The sequence below is a fragment of the Chenopodium album genome, chromosome 6, assembly GCF_948465745.1.
Source record: "Chenopodium album chromosome 6, dcCheAlbu1.1, whole genome shotgun sequence".
NCBI classification, from domain to species: domain Eukaryota; kingdom Viridiplantae; phylum Streptophyta; class Magnoliopsida; order Caryophyllales; family Amaranthaceae; genus Chenopodium; species Chenopodium album.
Genome location: NC_137839.1, coordinates 61215101 through 61234479, shown reverse-complemented (window position 1 = coordinate 61234479; position 19379 = coordinate 61215101). Strand labels below are relative to the sequence as shown.

At 40.7% G+C, this 19379-nt stretch overlaps 1 non-coding gene across 1 annotated transcript; it reads right to left on the bottom strand.

The window, feature by feature from the left end:
* Positions 1–310: 310 nt before the first annotated feature.
* LOC145637551 (small nucleolar RNA R71) lies at positions 311–417 on the bottom strand. The gene has a single exon (XR_014114323.1). It is a non-coding gene; the product is annotated as a small nucleolar RNA R71 (small nucleolar RNA).
* Positions 418–19379: the final 18962 nt, after the last annotated feature.

Below are 19379 nucleotides of genomic sequence, written 5' to 3'. Positions count from 1 at the left end.
TCCAGCTCTTGATGGGGTTCAGTTTGAGATTAAACCACAATTTATAACGATGATAGAAATGAAGCAATTTAGTGGAGCTAAGGGTGAAGACCCAAATCTTCATATTGTAGACTACTATCAGTACTGTAATACCATCAGGCAAGCTAGGGTCACACAAGACCAAATCAGGGAGATTCTCTTTCCTTTTTCTTTAACTAGAAAAGCCAAATTATGGTTTAATGGATTAAATAGAACTGCACTTGGTATAACTGACTTGGAAACTCTTGTTTTGAATTTTTATAACAAATATTATCTTGCAGAGAGAACAGCTGTACTACGGAGTGCAATTCAGAACTTTGCCCAAGAAGCCGATGAAACTTTATATGAGGCTTGGGAAAGGTTCAAGGACCTACAAAGAGAATGCCCCCACCATAGTCTGGCACAATGGCAGTTGATCCAAGCCTTTTATAATGGGATTGGAAATTCATCTAGAATAATTTTGGATTCTGCAGCTAGTGGGAGGTTTATGAATCTTAATGTTGATGATGCAGGTCAAGTTATCGAAGATATGGCGATACATAATTCCCAATATGGGAATCCTAGATGCTTTGCTAATACAGGGAAACATAGTGTTGTCTGTGTATCCTTTTTGCAAGCTCAATTAACCTCTATCTGCTAGAAATTAGATAATCTTTGTACTGCAAATGTAGCTAATGTTTTTGCAATTAATAATAATACTAATGAGGCTTTATGTGAAAATTGTGGAATTTTAGGTCATTGGGAACAAGATTGCAGGAGTTCCGTGGAGCAAGTTAATGCCTTTCAAGCTTATAGGCAGAACAACCCATACTCCAACACCTACAATCCTGGGTACCGGAATCATCCGTACCTATCCTACCGGAGTACCAATGTTCAAAATCCACCACCACCATAAGAACCACAGGCGCCACAACAACAACAACAGAAATATTACCACCCCAATGCTGGCCAGAAGAACCAACCACAACAACCCTCCTCATCTTCCGACCCTGCTTTGGTAGAAATTAGAGCGATGCTGGCTAATATGCAGAAACACATGGAGAGTAGAGATGCCCAAATTGATTGATTCGATCCTAGCACACAATAAAATTGTAGATAATCAAATTGCGCAACTTTCTGCTACTCTACAAGCCCGTCAACAGGGAGCCCTACCAGCACAGCCGACCAGGACTACGGATCAAGCCTATGCAATTACTCTAAGGAGTGGTTCAAACTATGAAGGGCCCCCTATGCCCAAATATGATGAACCTGTTTTAATAAATAATGTTAATCTTGATTCCGTTAAACCTGACAATGTAGCTAATAGCCCTGCAGGGCTAAAGAGTAGTAGTAATATATCTGATTTTACATTGTAGGGTACGACTCCAAGGAAGGTGGCCACTCTAGATAAGAGCAATAATGCTCCAAAACCAGTTATCAAACTTCCATTCCCCAATCGTCACTTAAAAACAAACTTGGACAAGCAGTTTGGTAAGTTTCTAGAGATGGTTAAAGATTTGCAGGTAACAGTTCCCTTCACTGAATTAATTACACAAATTCCTGCATATGCAAAATTCATGAAGGAAATATTGACAAGAAAAAGGTCTATTAGTGAGGTAGAGACAGTAGCTTTCACTGCAGAGTGTAGTGCCGTACTTCAAAATAAATCTCCACCTAAATTAAAAGATCCGGGTAGTTTTTCTATCCCTTGTCATATTGGCAATCTAATGATCGATAATGCATTGTGTGATTTGGGCGCAAGTGTTAGTCTCATGCCCTTGTCTGTGTGTTCCAAGTTGAATATGGGTAAATTAAAAGCTACCAATATTACTCTACAAATGGCCGATCGTTTTAAATACCCCTTAGGTGTTTTAGAGGATGTTCCTGTTAGAGTAGGTAAATTTTATATACTTGTTGATTTTGTTGTTCTTGATATGGCTGAGGATATGCAAACTCCAATTATTTTGGTTAGACCATTCCTTTACACTGCAGGAGCAATTATAGATGTGAGATGTGGCAAATTAACACTATCAGTAGGGGACGATAAAATTATTTTTAATCTTAATGATACCCCTAAAAGCCCCATGACAGAGGAGAAGTGCTTTAGTGTTAATGTGGTTCAAAGTTATTCTAACAAGCCTGAAGCTCTTGTAAAAGATCCCTTGGAGGCGGTATCTTGTGTTGCATCATTTACAGATGAGATAGACAAATGGAAGAAGGAAGTTGATGCAATATAAAGGTCCCTCTACACTGTTGGTCTTGGATTTGAGGATGAGAAGGTGGAATTAAACAAGCAAGTTGTGGAAACTGAGCCTGCAATAAGTGTTCTGCCAGATCGAGTTGCAAGTGCTAAATGTAGTGACAATTTGAAGCAACCTTCGATCGAAGATGGATCTTTGGTGCGTAGCATTGAAGAGCCCCCAGTCCAAGTCACAGAGGATCCACTAGATAAGGTGAATTGGCGTCCTACAGGGTATGTTAGGAAGCCGCGTCATGGCCTAAACACCGCTAGACCGGGTGAAAAACCACCCGACCAAGCGTTAGGCCAAGGGTCCTAGTTCTTGTACTTGGTAAGAAGGTCGTGCGGGACCTAGATAAAACAGCGCTTTGCAGGAGGCAACCCGTATTTTAATTCTTTTTAGACTAGTTTTTTCTTCTTTTTCTTATGAGAGGAGAGAGGAGGGAATTTTGATTAGTTTTATGAGTTTTTGTATAGGTTTGAAGGAAAAGAGTTAGTCAAAAATTGAAGAAAAGAAGAAAACAAAAAAATCATCCAATTAGCCTCGGGCCCGACCGGGCGAAGCTGGCCCAATCGGGCGCGAGAGTGAGGTTTGAAAAAGCTTAATTTTCGCCCGACCGGGCGCGAAAATAGACGTTTATGGACATTTAAGATCTCCCGATCGGGCGAAGCTCGCCCGACTGGGCACGAGAGTAGAGTAATTTTGGGCATTAGATCGCCCGACCGGGCGCGAGAATAAAAGGGTTTTTTAGGCAATAGATCGCCCGACCGGGCGCGAGAGCGATTCATCTTAAGAAGCCCAAATCGCCCGACCGGGCGCGACTCATATTCCGCGTATTTCTTCTTCTTCTTCCTTTCTTCTTCCTCATTTCTTTCTCTTTCCTCCATACTTTCTCTCACTAAACCTCCATTTTTCTCTACCTTCTCTCTAAGTTTCCTTCTTCATTCCTCACCCAAATCCAATAATTTTTACATACTCTTAATCCTCTCTTCATTCTCTACAATCCTACATAAAAAATCGTCAAGTTCCACTCAAATAATTTCTATACCCACTTTAAAATATGGCGAAAAAGAGGGCAAGAACACTTCTAAGGGGAAGCTCAAGCCAACAATACGACCCAGCGTTGCAACTACCACATTGGCCGACGATCAAACTAGCAACCCCGAAGCTGAAGGAAAAGCTTGAGCAGCTCTACGGGCGAGAGGTAATTCCTTCACGGTGGTTACACCGCCATACTCTAGAAGCATTAAGATTATATGACTATGTTAGGAGATTTTTGAACGATATTGGTATGAGGAAATTGTGGATATGCATTATGCCACTTATCGTGAATTAACTTGTGAATTTCTTTCTTCTTTGCATGTTCATAACCATAAAACTAGGCCAAAATTGATATTTAGGTTAAATAATAGAAATATTACTTTAACTTTTGTTAATTTTTGTAAATTAGTTGATTTGAAATCTGATTTGCCTCACCATTGGCATACTGAATATAAAATGGATGATATTTATACTGCTTTTACTGGTTTGTCGGCGCCTAACGCCCAACATGCTAGTGCTAAACCAATCCATCACCCCGTTCCCAAAATATGGCAAAGATTTGCGGGTGTTATCTTTTTAGGTAGGAACGAGCCCCATAACTGTCAGACCAATGAACTTGCTGTATTGGCCATTATGTGTACGGGTTCGGGAAGCTTAACATAGCTAGGTATATCATCCATCACTTAGCTATGCATGACACAACTAGTACCGCCGCTAGTACCCCCATCCGTCTAGGTGGCCATATCACTAGGATAGCTATTAAGAAGGCCGGTTTTGTAGAGACTAGACCCCACCAGATGGCTAACTTTGACAAGATACCTACATGACCACTAGGTACCTAGAGGAGTTGGGTTGGTGTAGACACCCATTTGTGTCTCCCCAAAACCAAACCCAGTGATGAGTGCCTTTCACGTCGAATCATAATCGAATGAAATGAAAGTGTGGAAAGGTCTAGTGTTGCGGAAAGTTTTATTTCTTTTCTCTTCTTCTTGTTTTTGAAAACTTTATTTTAAGAAAACAGCCAATCCAGTTTGGTTGGTCCATGATATGGGTACAATAGTGGTGTAGTTGGATAAGGCTTGCAAAGACCTTTCCAACGATATATTATAAGCCCAATTCCGATGAATATTGAGGAAGTTATGGCCAATTTATTAAACTGGGCCCGGTTTGAGCTTTAAGTACGGCCTAATGATCTAGTGGAGGGCCTAATATAATTTATCATTCCTAATGCAATTAGGAATGGTTTTAGTCTTCTAGAACATTCTAGAAGGTTCTTTTCATTCCTAATTCAATTAGGACTCTTCAGAGTTTTAATTAAGATCAAATAGCATTTTCGATTGGAATTATATTATTTTATCTTCCAGTACGGAAATTTATCAGATTTTCGAAAACGCGTTGAAAATAGTTTGGCGTCCAACCCCAGGCCTTGGCGCCTGGAACCAGGATTGGCGCCAGGCGCTAGCCATTGGCGCCTGGCGCTAGCCACTAGTGCTGGCGCAAACTAGCCAGGGCTGGCGCCAATGTTGATTTTCGATCTTCAGACTCTGTTTCGTTAAATTATATTTTTTGGATGATTTTGTCTATAAATATCGTATTAAAAACTCCGTTTTCATTCACCAATTCTCTTTATTCTTAAGTTTTAATAAACTCTTTTCATTCACCAACTATCTTCATCATTCATCAATTCTTTTCATTCATTCATCATTCTTTCTTTCATCAACTCTCAATAATATTAATTCTTTAGTATTCTTTTCTAAACTTTGCTTTTTTAACACAAAATTCCGCATTCACAAGATCTTGATACACCTAGCCATATTCGAAGTTGCCTTCGCCCTAGACGTGAAAGGTTTTAATTTCTGAGGGTTTGGTCCCTAATCTCTATTTCAATTATTTAATTTAATTGTTTTGATTATTATTTTTCCTTGAAGTTACTAACGCGTGTATTTTGTTATTAGAAAGAGGTACGAGGCATCCAAGTAAGTAATTTAATGGTTTTATTGATATTATGATGTAGAAATCATGCTTAGATTGTTATTTTGATTCCTAGTATCATGTTAGGATGTTTTCCTTAATTTGATGTTTAGGGTGACAACAATATATTCCTAGTATCATGTCTAGGGTTTCTTTAATATTAAATATGATTGTTATGATGCCTTTTATTCTCTTCCTAATACTTATTCATGTTAGTATCATGTTAGGGCTAAAGATTTGATTTTTATTGCTTAGTGACATGCTAGGGTTTGTTATTAATCTTGTTAGTATCATGCCTAGGATCTTGTTATGTTTATTATGCCTTAATATTAACATGAATATTGTTATAATTATGATTGCTATGATTATGATATTCGTTATTGTTCATGATTATTTTATTCATAATTGATTATGTTGCTTGATATTTATTTTTATTGCTTGATCACCTTTATTGCATGTTTAAAGGGAATTTGTACTTGCAATCATGCTTAATAAGATAATTAATAATCTTGTTAGGTTAATTGTGATTATAATTCAAGTGATCGCCAATAATAGTTTATTTGTGCATTAATATTTAACCAACATAGATTAAACAGGTTTAGGGTTAATCCTATTGATTGCATGTTAATCAGAAAGCGCACATGAATACGAGCAGAATAAAGTAGAGGCCTATTATTAGGGCAGGTTCAATCTCTTTTAGGTTGGATTTGTACCATCATCCCCGAACCCTTATTTGGTTCATGACCTTATGGAGTTAACAATCTCTTGGATCGTTAAGGGGTGTAACCTTCATCCTATGAACGGTTTACAAGTTCCTTAAAAACTTGTTGGCGACTCTTTTGCTCTATCTTCTTCCCTTTTGGATGCCACCGTACTTTAGTGTATGATCACAGTGGGGTTCAAGCTAGTGGGATTTTTGAAGGCTTGAAATTATTCCCTACAGTTTTTGGCGACTCCACTGGGGAGGATTTCTATTTTAATTCTTGAATTTGTTTCGGCAATGATTTAGAATGAGTTGATGAGACTCGAAAAGTTCTAAGTATTTCATGTGCGTAATTTTGATTAACATTATTGTCATATGCATAAAAAGGTTCTCATTGGAAAGACCATCCGTAATGAGTCAAAAACATAGGATTTTACACGTAGGAAATTTGAGAAATGTCTTTCACAACTAGGACTGAAATAACACCGCGCGAAACTGGATGATTTTATTGAGCATAGAAAGCTGCTGAGGCATGTGGGAAGTAACGTCAGGGGCCAGAGCTTGGCGCCAAACTTTTAGCCGTAGCGCCAGACGCCAGTATTGGCGCCAGGCGCTACAGTTAAAAGTTGGCGCCAGTCTCTGTTTGCTGGCGCCAATTTCCCCCAATACCGAGCCAGAAATATGCGTTCTAATTTCGACCGGTTTTTCGTATTGTTTGCTCGATCCTGCTTCCTGATTGAATTTTTTCTCACTTTTCTGAAACCCATATGTGTTCTACATATGAACATAACCCTCTGGGAATTCATGCTCTATCTACCCGATTGAACGCTCCTGGCAACAAAGGGTACATCTGAGAGGTTGAATTCACCAAACCATGGAAGTGAGTTTTTTCTAAAAACTCGCGGTGTCCTATCCACACGCGCTAACCCTTCACGGTTAGGCTTCTGCGTGGTGCATCTGGACAATTAACCATGGACCCTATTTGACTAAACCATATCCCTAACTTTAGAGAACTAGAGACATGGTTAGGTTGCGAACTCATTGCATCATATTGTGCCTACTTGACTAATTGTGCATTATTTGTTGTGCATATATATTCTATGTTTCTCTTAACCGTTTGTTGATTTGTGTTGAGACTAAAATTAATGACTTAAAGAACTTTTGCCTATTCAATTAAGTAATTAATTAATTTGAGTCAATAAAGTTTTTCCTTTTTTTTAATCGGAATTGACCTAGTACGACTTTAGGCATACCCTAGTTGACTAATAATACCGAAAACAGTCCCAGATCGAAGCACCAATATTGGCGCCAAAGTCTGAGCTGTAGCGCCACTGTATAGTGTGTAGCGCCAGACATTAACTAAATAGTCTGGCGCCAATCACCATATTGTGATGCCAGTCCTGTCGCTTGGCCGACAGTTCAGATTATTTGTCGAGTCATCACCTAATGTCTAATTAGTCAGTTTTCTGTTTAATTCGGTTAATTTTGCCGACAATGATGCTTAATTGAATTAATGTTCGAGTTTAGGCACTAAGTCCCATGGTCTTACACAAGAGTCCAAACATGTCACTTACACTCAATAACACACACCAATACACATGTTATGACCATGATTAAGAGAGTCTTATATGCGAGCCTTTTCTTCGTCATTTTTTTTTTAGGGGGGTAAGTCGGATATTAATCCTCCAACAAATAATAATACTTAGTTCCCTAAACACATGTACATTATTGTTCCCTAAAAATATGCATACTTTTTTAAAAATAAAAAAACCATAAAGTCAAATTGATTCGAGTGAAGTAATTAAAACGCAAATTGGCTTAATTTACAGCGCATGGTCAAGAAAGGAAGGACGATTAATCAAAGATAACCTCTTCGTACAAGTCCAACTTTTCGACAAACCTATAGCCCGCAAGAGGAAAGCAAGAGTCATAATGGCAACTCAAGAAGAAGTCAATGATCTCAAGAACCAACTGGCTACTGTAACTGAGACACTGAAGCTTCTCGCACTCAAGATCGAGGATCCCGTGAAACAACAACAAATGGACCTCATGCAAGAGAGCTTAAGCAAGTTGTCCAGCGACTACAAGTTTCAAGAACTCACATCCCAAGGGGTCTCGGTGGATAAAGATCTTCTTCCGCAGAAGTTCAGTGCCAACGACATCCCAAAATTTAGGGCAATTGACAACCCCTACTTCCATCTAAGAGCATTTGAAACAATAATGAGTATCAAGGGTATCGATAAGAAAGTCTTCCCTTCTCTGTTCTCACTATCTCTCGAGACCGTTTGCCAACAATGGTTCTTTTCTCTTGAAAAAGAAAAGACCTCTACCTGGGAATCCATAGCAAACGCTTTCGTTGATAGGTACAAGTGCAACATTCAAGTCGAAACTGACCATAGAGAACTTGAAATCCTCAAATAGAAGGAGAATGAAGGCTTCACTGCTTTATTTAACAAGTGGAGAGAAACCTCAGCTAAAATGATCGAGGTACCAAGTGAAAAAGAGTCCGTGAGACTGTTCATTAAAAACCTCCAAGAAAAATATTCAAAACATCTTAAATATCAAAATAACCTTCATACCTTTAAGGTTGTTTATGATATTGGGATTAATATTGAAGATGACTTGGCTAAATCTAAAGCTGCCAACAATATCTCTAACAGTGGCTGGAAAGGAAAGAAGAGCGACAATCCTTCTTCTTCCAAAACCGCCCACTCAAATAATGTTAGCACCTTTAATCTAGGAGAAGTCCTCACCATGAACAACCAAGGACAAAAAAAACCATTTAGGAGAAACTCCACTCCTATTGGCATGAGTTATGACACCGCATTTGATCGATTAAATACAAAAGGTCTTATAACTCCCATTGGACCATTTGGAGATCCACCAGTTGAGAAGAGGTCGCCTAACTGGAACCCCAACGCACATTGCAAATATCACCAAGGTAGGGGCCATTCTACTGAAAACTGTAGGAAGCTTAAGGAAGCTATCCAAGATCTGATTGACAGTAACAAGCTGCCGTTGCCCCCTGCCAGTAAGAAGACAAGCATTGACAATGCACCTCTAGCTCATACTTTGGCTATCTTCGATGAAGAAAGCGAAGTTGACCCCTCATCTCTCATTAAGCCTGTCAAAGCAACCAATGTCGAAGAAGGAGAAGAAGAGATCTTTTTCGATGTCGAAGATAACCTTCCAGAACCAGCAAACGAGAAAGACATACGATTGCTCACGCTGTTTATGAGGGAGACATCGCAACTACTACGTGAAACTCTCAAAATTATGAACGAACTTCACAAGAAATAAGATGAACTTCCATGTCCAAAGGAAGAACCTAAGAGAGAATTCACACCAGTGAAAACGACTTATGAGGCAAAGTATTTTCCCTTACAAGTCACCGAAAGACCCAAGAAGAGCAATAAAGTTTATACTCCAATTGGGATCCCGTATGCACAAATGTTTGAAATGCTCTCCGAGAGTGGCAAGGTCAAACCTCTCGAACCGAGACCATTTGAATCATTAAAAAGGACAGATAGATATTACTGTCAGTACCATCAGTCAGGAGGGCACACCCTAGAAAACTGCTTCAAATTCAAGGATTTGGTGCAGAAAATGATTGATAAAAAGGAGTTAATCCAAGTTCAACAAGAAGAGGACATAACTGTTAATGGAGTATGGGACAGTGATGAAGAAGATGTCTACCTAAAAGACATAGTAGGACCTTCACCTTCTGTATCATACACCACGGACGACATTTGGGCTGAAGAAGATTCATCAATAGACGTCCTCATAAGATCCGGGAGAATGCAACCTCCCGTTTCAACACAACCTATGCCTACTGTACAACAAGTTCCCATACCTATCATCGAAGACAATGACATCGTTAAACAATTCAAAAAGACAAAAGTTGAGATGAATGTATGGAAGCTTCTGGCAACATCTCGAGAACATAGGTTGGCTGTGATGAATGCCTTGGATAAAATCGGGATAGATTCCGACACCACTCCTGAGGGACTAGCTAACTTCCTCACGAGTGACCTCCCTAGTCCAATTAATCTAATCACCTTCTCTGACAAAGATTTACCCCCAGAAGGTGACAAACACTACAAGGCATTAAACCTCACGGTAGTCTGCAAAAGGATGAATGTTCCCATGACTCTTGTAGACAATGGATCGGCTATTAATGTCTGCCCACTTAGGAATGCGAGGATGCTCGGCATAAGAGATGAGGATTTAATTCCGTCTACACAAGGAATAAGAGCTTACGATAATACTCGACGTCAAGCTCTTGGAAAAATAACTCTAAATGTGACGGCAGGAGCAATAGAACATGCTACTACTTTTCAAGTGGTAGACATCAAAGTCTCATTCAATATGTTGTTAGGACGCCCTTGGCTCCATGATCTAAAGGTCGTCCCTTCATCTCTCCACCAACAAGTGAAAGCCATAGTTGGAGGAATCCCCATCACTATTGACGCTTCGCCAATGAGGATCAAATCAATAGAAGATCCAATCATCAACGTGGAGCATGACGAAGATGATGAAGACCTATGGGGCTTTAACGAAGAAGTCTCCTTAATCCAAGAGGATGAAAGGACATCTCTTTGCCACGACCCCCATTCCAACATGATTATCAACACTATGCTGAAGAAACAAGGACACTTCCCTGGGATGACCTTAGGAAAGAAGAAAGGGATAGCAAAATCGATAGAGTCACCTGGCCTTCCTAAACTAGATACTTTCGGACTTGGTTTCGAACTGACTCGGAAAGATCTCAAGCGAGCCCAGGAAAAGTTGAAAGCACGTAGGGACGCTCGCATTAAAAAGAAAGCAATTCCAATGGATCAGTACCCTCTTACGCTTAATAGTCAGTTTATAAAAGAAGGAGACGACTATCCATGCCATGAATTTCCCAAACCATTTGTTGAAAATGGCATACGACAACCAGGATTCGAGATTTTCTTGGATTGCTATTTCACTGATGAAATCCTAACTCCCGTCCATAAGGAGAAAGCACCCCCATGCTTTGACTTTAATGTCATGTGATTACTGTTTGGGCGAGAAAAGAATGAGCCAGTTCATGAGGAAGACAACTCCTCACTCATTCAAACGGTCCTACAAAGCGAAAACTTCGACCCCTCAAAGCTAATTACTCCAGCTGAAGGATCACTGCAAGGGTGGCGTAAGACTATCAAGGTGACTACTTCGAGTGGAAGGAAGATATCAATCACGACAGGACAAGGGCCGATGTTTGAAGAATCGTCAGAGTCAGAGTCAGAGTCTAAGTCAGAGTCTTTCCCTTTAGAATCTTCTAAGTCTTTAGCTATAATGCCTCCCCTTCCTATTTCTACTCCTAGGATAGTTAGTGATCCAGTCCTTGAGGACATATCACTCTTTGATGTAATGATCTCAGAGTATAATAATATCTCTCATTCTCCTTACTTGTCGTGTTCTTCCCTAATCCAAGATGACGAACATTGCTTAGCTAACGATGAAAAAGATAAAGAAATTATTAAAGAAATGGAAACACTTGAAAAGAAAACACCAGTAATTGAAGAGACTGAAACAGTTGACATCTCAGATGATTCAACTCATAAAAGAGAAGTTAAAATCGGACTAACATTGAATAAACAAGAAAGAACCGATTTAATTAACTTGCTTAAAGAATTTATCGATGTATTTGCTTGGTCATATGAAGATATGCCAGGCATTAACAGAGAAATAGCTCAACACACTATACCATTAATCCCAGGAATGAAACCTGTAAAACAAAAGTTGCGTCGAATGAAACCCGTCGTAGCACTTAAAATAAAAGAAGAAGTTCAAAAACAAATAACTGCAGGTTTCATCAAGGTATCCAAATACCCCGAATGGGTCGCCAACGTCGTCCCAGTTCCAAAGAAAGACGGAAGGGTAAGGATGTGTGTCGACTATCGAGATCTAAATAAGGCAAGTCCAAAGGACGACTTCCCTTTGCCACACATCGATATTCTGGTAGACAACACGGCAAATCACGCGCTTCTCTTGTTCATGGACGGATATGCAGGGTACAATCAGATTCTCATGGCAGAAGAAGACATGGAGAAAACGACCTTTATCACACCATGGGGCACTTATTGTTACACGGTAATGCCATTTGGGTTGAAAAACGCAGGTGCTACTTACCAACGTGCATCAACTACCTTACTCCACGACATGATGCACAAAGAAGTTGAAGTATATGTCGACGACATGATTGTGAAATCAAAGGACCGTCCAGGCCATCAAGTAGCCTTAAGGAAGTTTTTCGAAAGGCTAAGAAAATACAATATGAGGTTGAATCCATCAAAATGTGCTTTTGGAGTCACCTCAGGCAAGCTCTTAGGATACGTCATAAGCTCTAGAGGAATAGAGATAGATCCAACCAAGATTAAAGCAATCATGTCAATGCCACCGCCCAAGACCGAGAAACAGATTCGAGGATTCATTGGCCGGTTGCAATACATAAGTAGGTTTATATCAAAACTGACAACGATATGTGAACCAATCTTCAAAAAGCTCAAGAAGAATGTACCAGTAATATGGGATGATGAGTGTCAAGAAGCCTTTGACAGGATCAAAGTCTATCTCGTAAATCCTCCCGTATTAGCGCCAGCACTTCCCGGAATACCTCTAAGGTTATATTTGACGGTTACCAAAGAGACAATGGGAGCCATGCTAGCACAAGAGGTAGAAAACAAAGAGAATGCAATATATTAATTAAGTAAGAAGATGCTCGAATACGAAACACGCTATACACCACTCGAGAAATTGTGCCTCGCTTTGGTGTGGGCCACAACTAAGTTGAGACATTACATGTTGGTGCATACCGTTTTCGTAGTATCCCGATTAGATCCACTCAAATACTTGTTCGAGAAATCAACACTCAATGGACGTATTTCAAGATGGATAGTCAACTTAGCCCAGTTCGATGTGCGATTTATGCCACAAAAAGCTATTAAAGGATCTGTGGTGTCTGACTTTCTGGCAGAATTTCCAATAGAAGACTCGATACCGATACAGGACAATGAATTTCCAGATGAAGATTTGATGGTCACCAAAGTTGATACTTGGACCTTGTATTTCGACGGAGCCTCAAACCAAAAGGGATGTGGTGTCGGAGTGCTACTAGTATCACCTAAAGAAGAACACGTCCCAATCTCAATAAAGCTTGATTTCGACGTTACCAACAATGCTGCTGAATATGAAGCATGTGTGGTAGGCCTTGAAACAGCCCTGGCATTGGGAGTAAAGAAGTTAAGGATATTCGGAGACTCTTCTTTGATTATCAATCAAATATCTAAAAGGTGGAAAGTAAGGAGCGAAAGCCTATCCCCTTACCAAACTTATCTGAAAACTCTTACCGATTAGTTAGATAAGGTAGAATACACATACCTACCTAGAGAAGAAAACCAATTTGCTGATGCCTTGGCAAGATTAGCCTCAATGGTTAGGATTCCCACGGATATCGAGCAAATGCCTCTAACTATCGAAAAAGGCACAAACCAGCATATATACAGGCTATAGAAGACAACGACCTAGTCCAAGACGAAGATGAAGAACAAGAAGAAGAACCATGGTACACAGACATTCTCAACTATGTCACCAATGGAGAATACCCTCCTCATGCTGACAAAAGAGCAAAACGAGCCTTGAGACTTTTGGCTTCTCAATATGTACTCATAGACAACGAGCTACATAAAAGGGTACCTAAAGGTCGAGCTCTCCTATGCGTAGGAAAGGTGGATGCACAAAGAATAATGAGAATGGTCCACGAAGGAATCTGTGGAACTCATGTAAATGGCAAAATGTTAGTCTAGAAAATAATGCGAGAAGGGTATTATTGGACTACCATGAATAGGGATTGCCATCAATACGTGAAAAGATGTCCTAAGTGTCAAATTTATGCCTATTTACAACACGTTCCTCCATCTTTGCTCTACACCTACACATCACCATGGCCATTCTCTACATGGGGAATTGACATAATTGGCAAGATCACTCCCCCAGGAACAGGAGGCCACGAATTTATTCTAGTGGCAATTGATTACTTTACGAAGTGGGTTGAAGCGCAATCATACGCTAAACTCACTACAAAACATGTAGCACTCTTTATCGAGAGAAACATCATTTGTCGATATGGAGTCCCACATGAAATGATAAGTGACAATGGAACTCACTTTCAAGCCGAATGTGAAGAATTGCTACATAAATATGGTATCCAACATCATCATTCGTCCCCTTATAGACCTCAAGCAAACGGAGTAGTCGAGGCAGCTAATCAGAATTTAAAGACAATCATTGAGAAGATGACAGAAAATTATAAAGATTGGCCTGACAAGCTCCACTTTGCACTGTGGGGTTATCGCACGTCAATCCGTACGTCAACAGGAAATACACCATTTTCTTTGGTATAGGGAATGGATGCCGTACAACCTGTCGAACTAGAAATACCATCTCTACGCATTGCGCTAGAGAGTAAACTTGATGAAGTCGAATGGACTAGGGCACGATATGAAGAATTGATCCTACTCGACGAAAAACGACTAGAAGCTCTACATCACACTCAGTGCTATCAAACTCGTATGGCTAGAAATTTTAATAAAAAGGTCAAGACAAGAAATATCAAAGTAGGAGATTTGGTATTAAAAGCGCTAAGGAAAAGTGTTTTAGATCCAAGGGGAAAGTTTAGACCTAATTGGTCTGGCCCCTACATTGTCAAAACAAGGTGGTGCAGCAAAATTAATTGCCATGGATGGCAATGAATTCTCAAACATGACCAATCTTGACCAACTTAAAAAATACTACCCATAATTACTTGAGTAGGACACTCAAGAGAGCTACTTTCGGCCTGATTCCTTAGGAAATGATACGTAGGCAACCCATTACGGGTGCGACCACTTTATTATTCGACATCTCCGCGTTCCAGAATCAACAAAAAATCAACAAAAAATCAACAAAAAGTCGGAAAATTATTGGCGTCGCAGAATAGAGTCTGGCGCCAGAAATAGGTAGTTAGTGCCAGCCGATGGTATTGGCGCCTGGCGCCAAACCTTAATATCTGGCGCCAAACTGTAATTACTGACGCTAATTCAGTCATAAAATCTGGGCGAATTTCGATGTTTTTTGGAAAATTTTCGACTTCCGTACTCGAAGAATTTCTGGAAAATTAATTTTTTTCGATTTTTCATTGCTTTAATAAAATATATTTAAAGTAACAATTTAATTGAAAGCTGAAATTTCATTAATAAAATAAAATTACATTGTTAATGGAATTTAAATAAGGCTGAAATAAATTAACTTTAAATAAAAATTAACAATCTAATAAATCTAAAGCTAAGCAATGTTCTAATCTTTCTTCTCCTTTTTAGCTCTTTTCCAATTCTTTTCTGTTTCCTCCTCTTCATCCATTACTTTAGCTAGTAGGCATCCTTTAGAGGACCTACATTCAATTTTAGAATAGATTGTTTCCCCTCCCGCTAGCACCCCATGCTTCTTTTCCACCCAAACCTTTTTATCTGTAGTGGTAGCTTTCCTTTTCCCCTTGTCTTTAGTACTATTCTTCTTCCTAGGCATTGTAGGTGTTTTGAATTCAATTCTTGCACCTAAGCGTTCTTTGGCCGGTGTCACCCTGTCACCTAGACGATTCTTCACATCGGTTCTACCCTGATCAATTGAAGACTTCTTCAACAACCACTTCTTTACATCATTAGGTAAAGAAGGGTGAACCTTTTGGGTAATCACTTCCCATAAAGGTCTAGCGCTCCAGTAAGTGTCAAATTTATCCATTTCTTAAGACACGGGGTACTCATAGGGAGGACGAAGATCCCCGGAAGGAATATTTTGAAGCAAGCCATACTGTCTCTTTACTCTGCAGGGATAATAATATGTTACACGAGACAAGCTTGGGAGACGGCAGAAAGGTTGCTTGTTAACACCAACCATCCTTTTTATTTTCCACCATGGGATGACCCACTTGATAGCAAAATCACGTGATTCAAAGACTTTTCTCCACCCATGGCGCCCAATTTTAGGGATGCGCTTCTTCCTCCTCACGAAGCAAGTGGGAGTATAATTTTTGATGTCGTCCGGAGGGCTAATTAATCCTAGCCTCTCCATTAGCCACATCAGTAAAAAATTGCAATGCAAATAAATTATTATTACAATACAAAAATATATTTTTTTGATTTCTCTAATATTATTTTTCTACCTGTAATAAACTTGGAGAGCCGCGAAGAGGTGCTTTTGGGTCCCTTTTCAATTCATGTAGACTAATCATAGTCTCTCCAACTATCAATGGCATTGGATTTCTCCCTGATTCAATTTGTTCTAGCACAGTGGTTATAATTGATTGACCCTCGTTAATTTTACCACTACTAAGACAATATTGATTAAGCATGCAGAATAAGAACGCCCTTCTTCTATATATGTGAAAAGATTCAGAAAGAGGTTTATCAAAATAGTAGCGTGCGAATTCATTCAAGTTCACTTTATTGCCATCTACTATTTTTGATAAATCCCTTTCCTTCAAATTAAAGAAGCGCTCAAAGTCCTTATAGTAATATGCATCTACTCTAGGGATTACTACCAGGTCTATTGCAGGGAAGCCTAAAATAGCACCAAATTCCTCTGGCAAAGGGCTAATGTCATCATACCCTATTCTAAAACAATGTGTATCGGTGTTCCAAAATTCTAAAGCGGTATGTATGAAGTCTATGTCTAAATCTACCCCTTTGATGCCATAAATTCCCCCCAAGTGAAACAAATACAATTCTTTTCTTTCTCTCGCATTAAGAGATCGACACCATTCATGAGAATATTGGGTGAAGGTTTTAGTGACTAAAGACATGGTTATTATTTTTTCTCGGAGAATAATTTTTCGCTGGAATTATGAGAAGAATCGGCTGAGCAGGGGGCTATTTATGTACAAATTGCGAGGAATTTCAATCTGACTGAAACACGGAGTCAGCGTCAATTGGCGTCGCATCCTCGACATTGGCGCCACTTATCAGTGCTTGGCGCCACACGCTAAGTGTAGCGCCTGGCGCCAGCTAGCGCCAAGTCAGTAGGGAAGCCGCGCGTGCTCAGTCTGCGTTTTGATATTAAACTTGAGTCGGTTAATGACTTTATGGCCCCGTTTTAATATCTTTTCTATCCTTTTCCATTAATTAATTAAATATAGCAAATTATTTTTAATCACTTTTATTTCTTTTTTGGATCAGCATTTTTTTCCGGTTTATTTTTCCTTTTTATTTTTCTTTTTGGGGGAGAGAGTCGGATAATACCCTCCATCAATAATAAAAATGACGGAATTTTTGCGCAAAATTGTTATCACACTTCTTTTGCACACACTAACATACACTAACATAATAATTAATCAAAGTTACAATAACATAGATAAATACAAAGTGTCTAAATAATGAGTCAAAGGCAAAGTTCTATAAAAAGTCAAAATAAAATACATATACAGAAACAAACTACGGCGCCGGAGGACGTAGGCCCATCATGCCATAAAACTGCGTCGTCCGAGGAGTCACCTCTCCACCAGCTCCGGCCTCAGCACAAGCTCCAGTCTCCGTAGGAGGAGGAAAACTCAAGACAGGACCGCTCCAGCCAAGATCAACCTGAGGCTGAGATCGCGGAGGCTACTGCGATGATGAGCCAACCTCGTACATCCCACCACCTCTGAAAGCCGAGGTAGCCTCTCCTACCGGTGCAGCAGGAGCACCCTCAGAAGAAGATCCTGAACCCTCAGCAACGTCGGCTCGAGCAGCCTCGGAACGACCACCTCTACCTCCTGACGAAGTGCGACGACTTCTCGAGCTAGACCTCGCCGGATCTCTCCGCCCCTTAGGCCTCGTACGGGTGTGAGAAGCGATCGGCTGACCCTGCAAAAAGAATTAAATCAGAAACAAGGTAAAACTGAAGCCATAATGCAGAAATAATAGGTGAAGAAAAGTTACCTCTCGGACAACGTCGTCCCGACGACAGGTAGCCGCGTTCCTCATCCGGACGAGCTGGCTCCGAAAGGCATCTATACATCGTGCCATAGTCGAAACCACCTCGCGTGAGAACTGTCAGAAAAATAAGTCAGTGGAAATACATGATAACGGAATATAAAATTCTGAATTAAAACTAGGCCTACCCTGGTCTGGTGGCGAGGAATCGACCGCTCCACGAAGCGCTCGCCCTCGGGAGCCGGAGAAATCATCTCCTCGATCGGCCCATAGATCCCCTGGTAGTGAATGGACATGTGGGGCGGCACAAACTCAATGGGACCATCCTAATAAAAAAAACAGAAAGAAGTCAGTAAGGTATTACTTGGGGGCTACTTAGCGAAAAACAAAAAGCTAAGGATCTTACCCTCACATCCTCGGCCGGTACAGGGGCTGGAGCCAACAAAGGAAGTAGCTCCTCAGCATAACTCCTCCCAAGGATCACATGGGACCGCCAGAGGGAACCAAACTCCTCAGCCATGCTCGACAACTCTCTCTTGTCGAACATGTGACCTGGTGGAGGAGCAGGAACGACAAAAACATCGGAAGAGTGCTGTCTAGCAACTCTCTCCCCTAAGTATACAACCGCTCCATGGGTCCCCAGAAAGTAGCGGCGCTCAGCAGAGTACTGTGCGGCTAATCCAGGGACTGTCCAACCGCCCCACGGTCGGTATACTACCTGAGGTCCCTATAAAAAGCACCAATCACATAAGAACATGTCTAAAACATCGCAGAAGAGCAAGATAAACACTAAAAGTCGTACCGATATGATCCGACTCCGGACACATGCAGTAGACATGTCCACGTGGTGGCCGCCCCAAGAGGCGCTCACCTGATATCCCCTCGGCGATGGTCTCGCCGGCGCAACAGAAGGAAAGTACTCGTAGAACCAGATCTACAAAAAGTTAAACGTGTGAGTAAATGCTAACTAACATGTAGGGCTAAACTTTATAGGGAATAATGTTTACCTCTACGACCTTCCAGAAAGCAGACAAAGCGACGTTCGTCCTAAAGGACCGGTGATGACACGAGTCCCTCAGCGCACGAACGAAGTCAGTATAGGCCAAGCTGGCCCAATCATAAGTCCCGATCCGCTGGAGATCGCGAACAACAGGGAGGTAGTAAAGCAATGCTTTACTACCCCTGTCAGGGGAGAATGTCCCTGACAACAACATCAGCACAAAGATGCGCACCCGCTGCTCTCGGGTGGTCGCATCATCATCAAGAGCCGCTGCCAGCGTCGAGCGACGAATCCCTCTAGCACTGAACTGAGTCGTCTCGACCTCAGCTCGGGCCCGAACAGCAATCAGCTCCAAAAACTCCTCGACCTCTGGAGAAAAGACGTCGATCCCTCCGTCGAATGGAAACGGCACAGAAGTAAACTTCAGTCCTGTGATGAGACGGAAGTCTGTAGGGGTG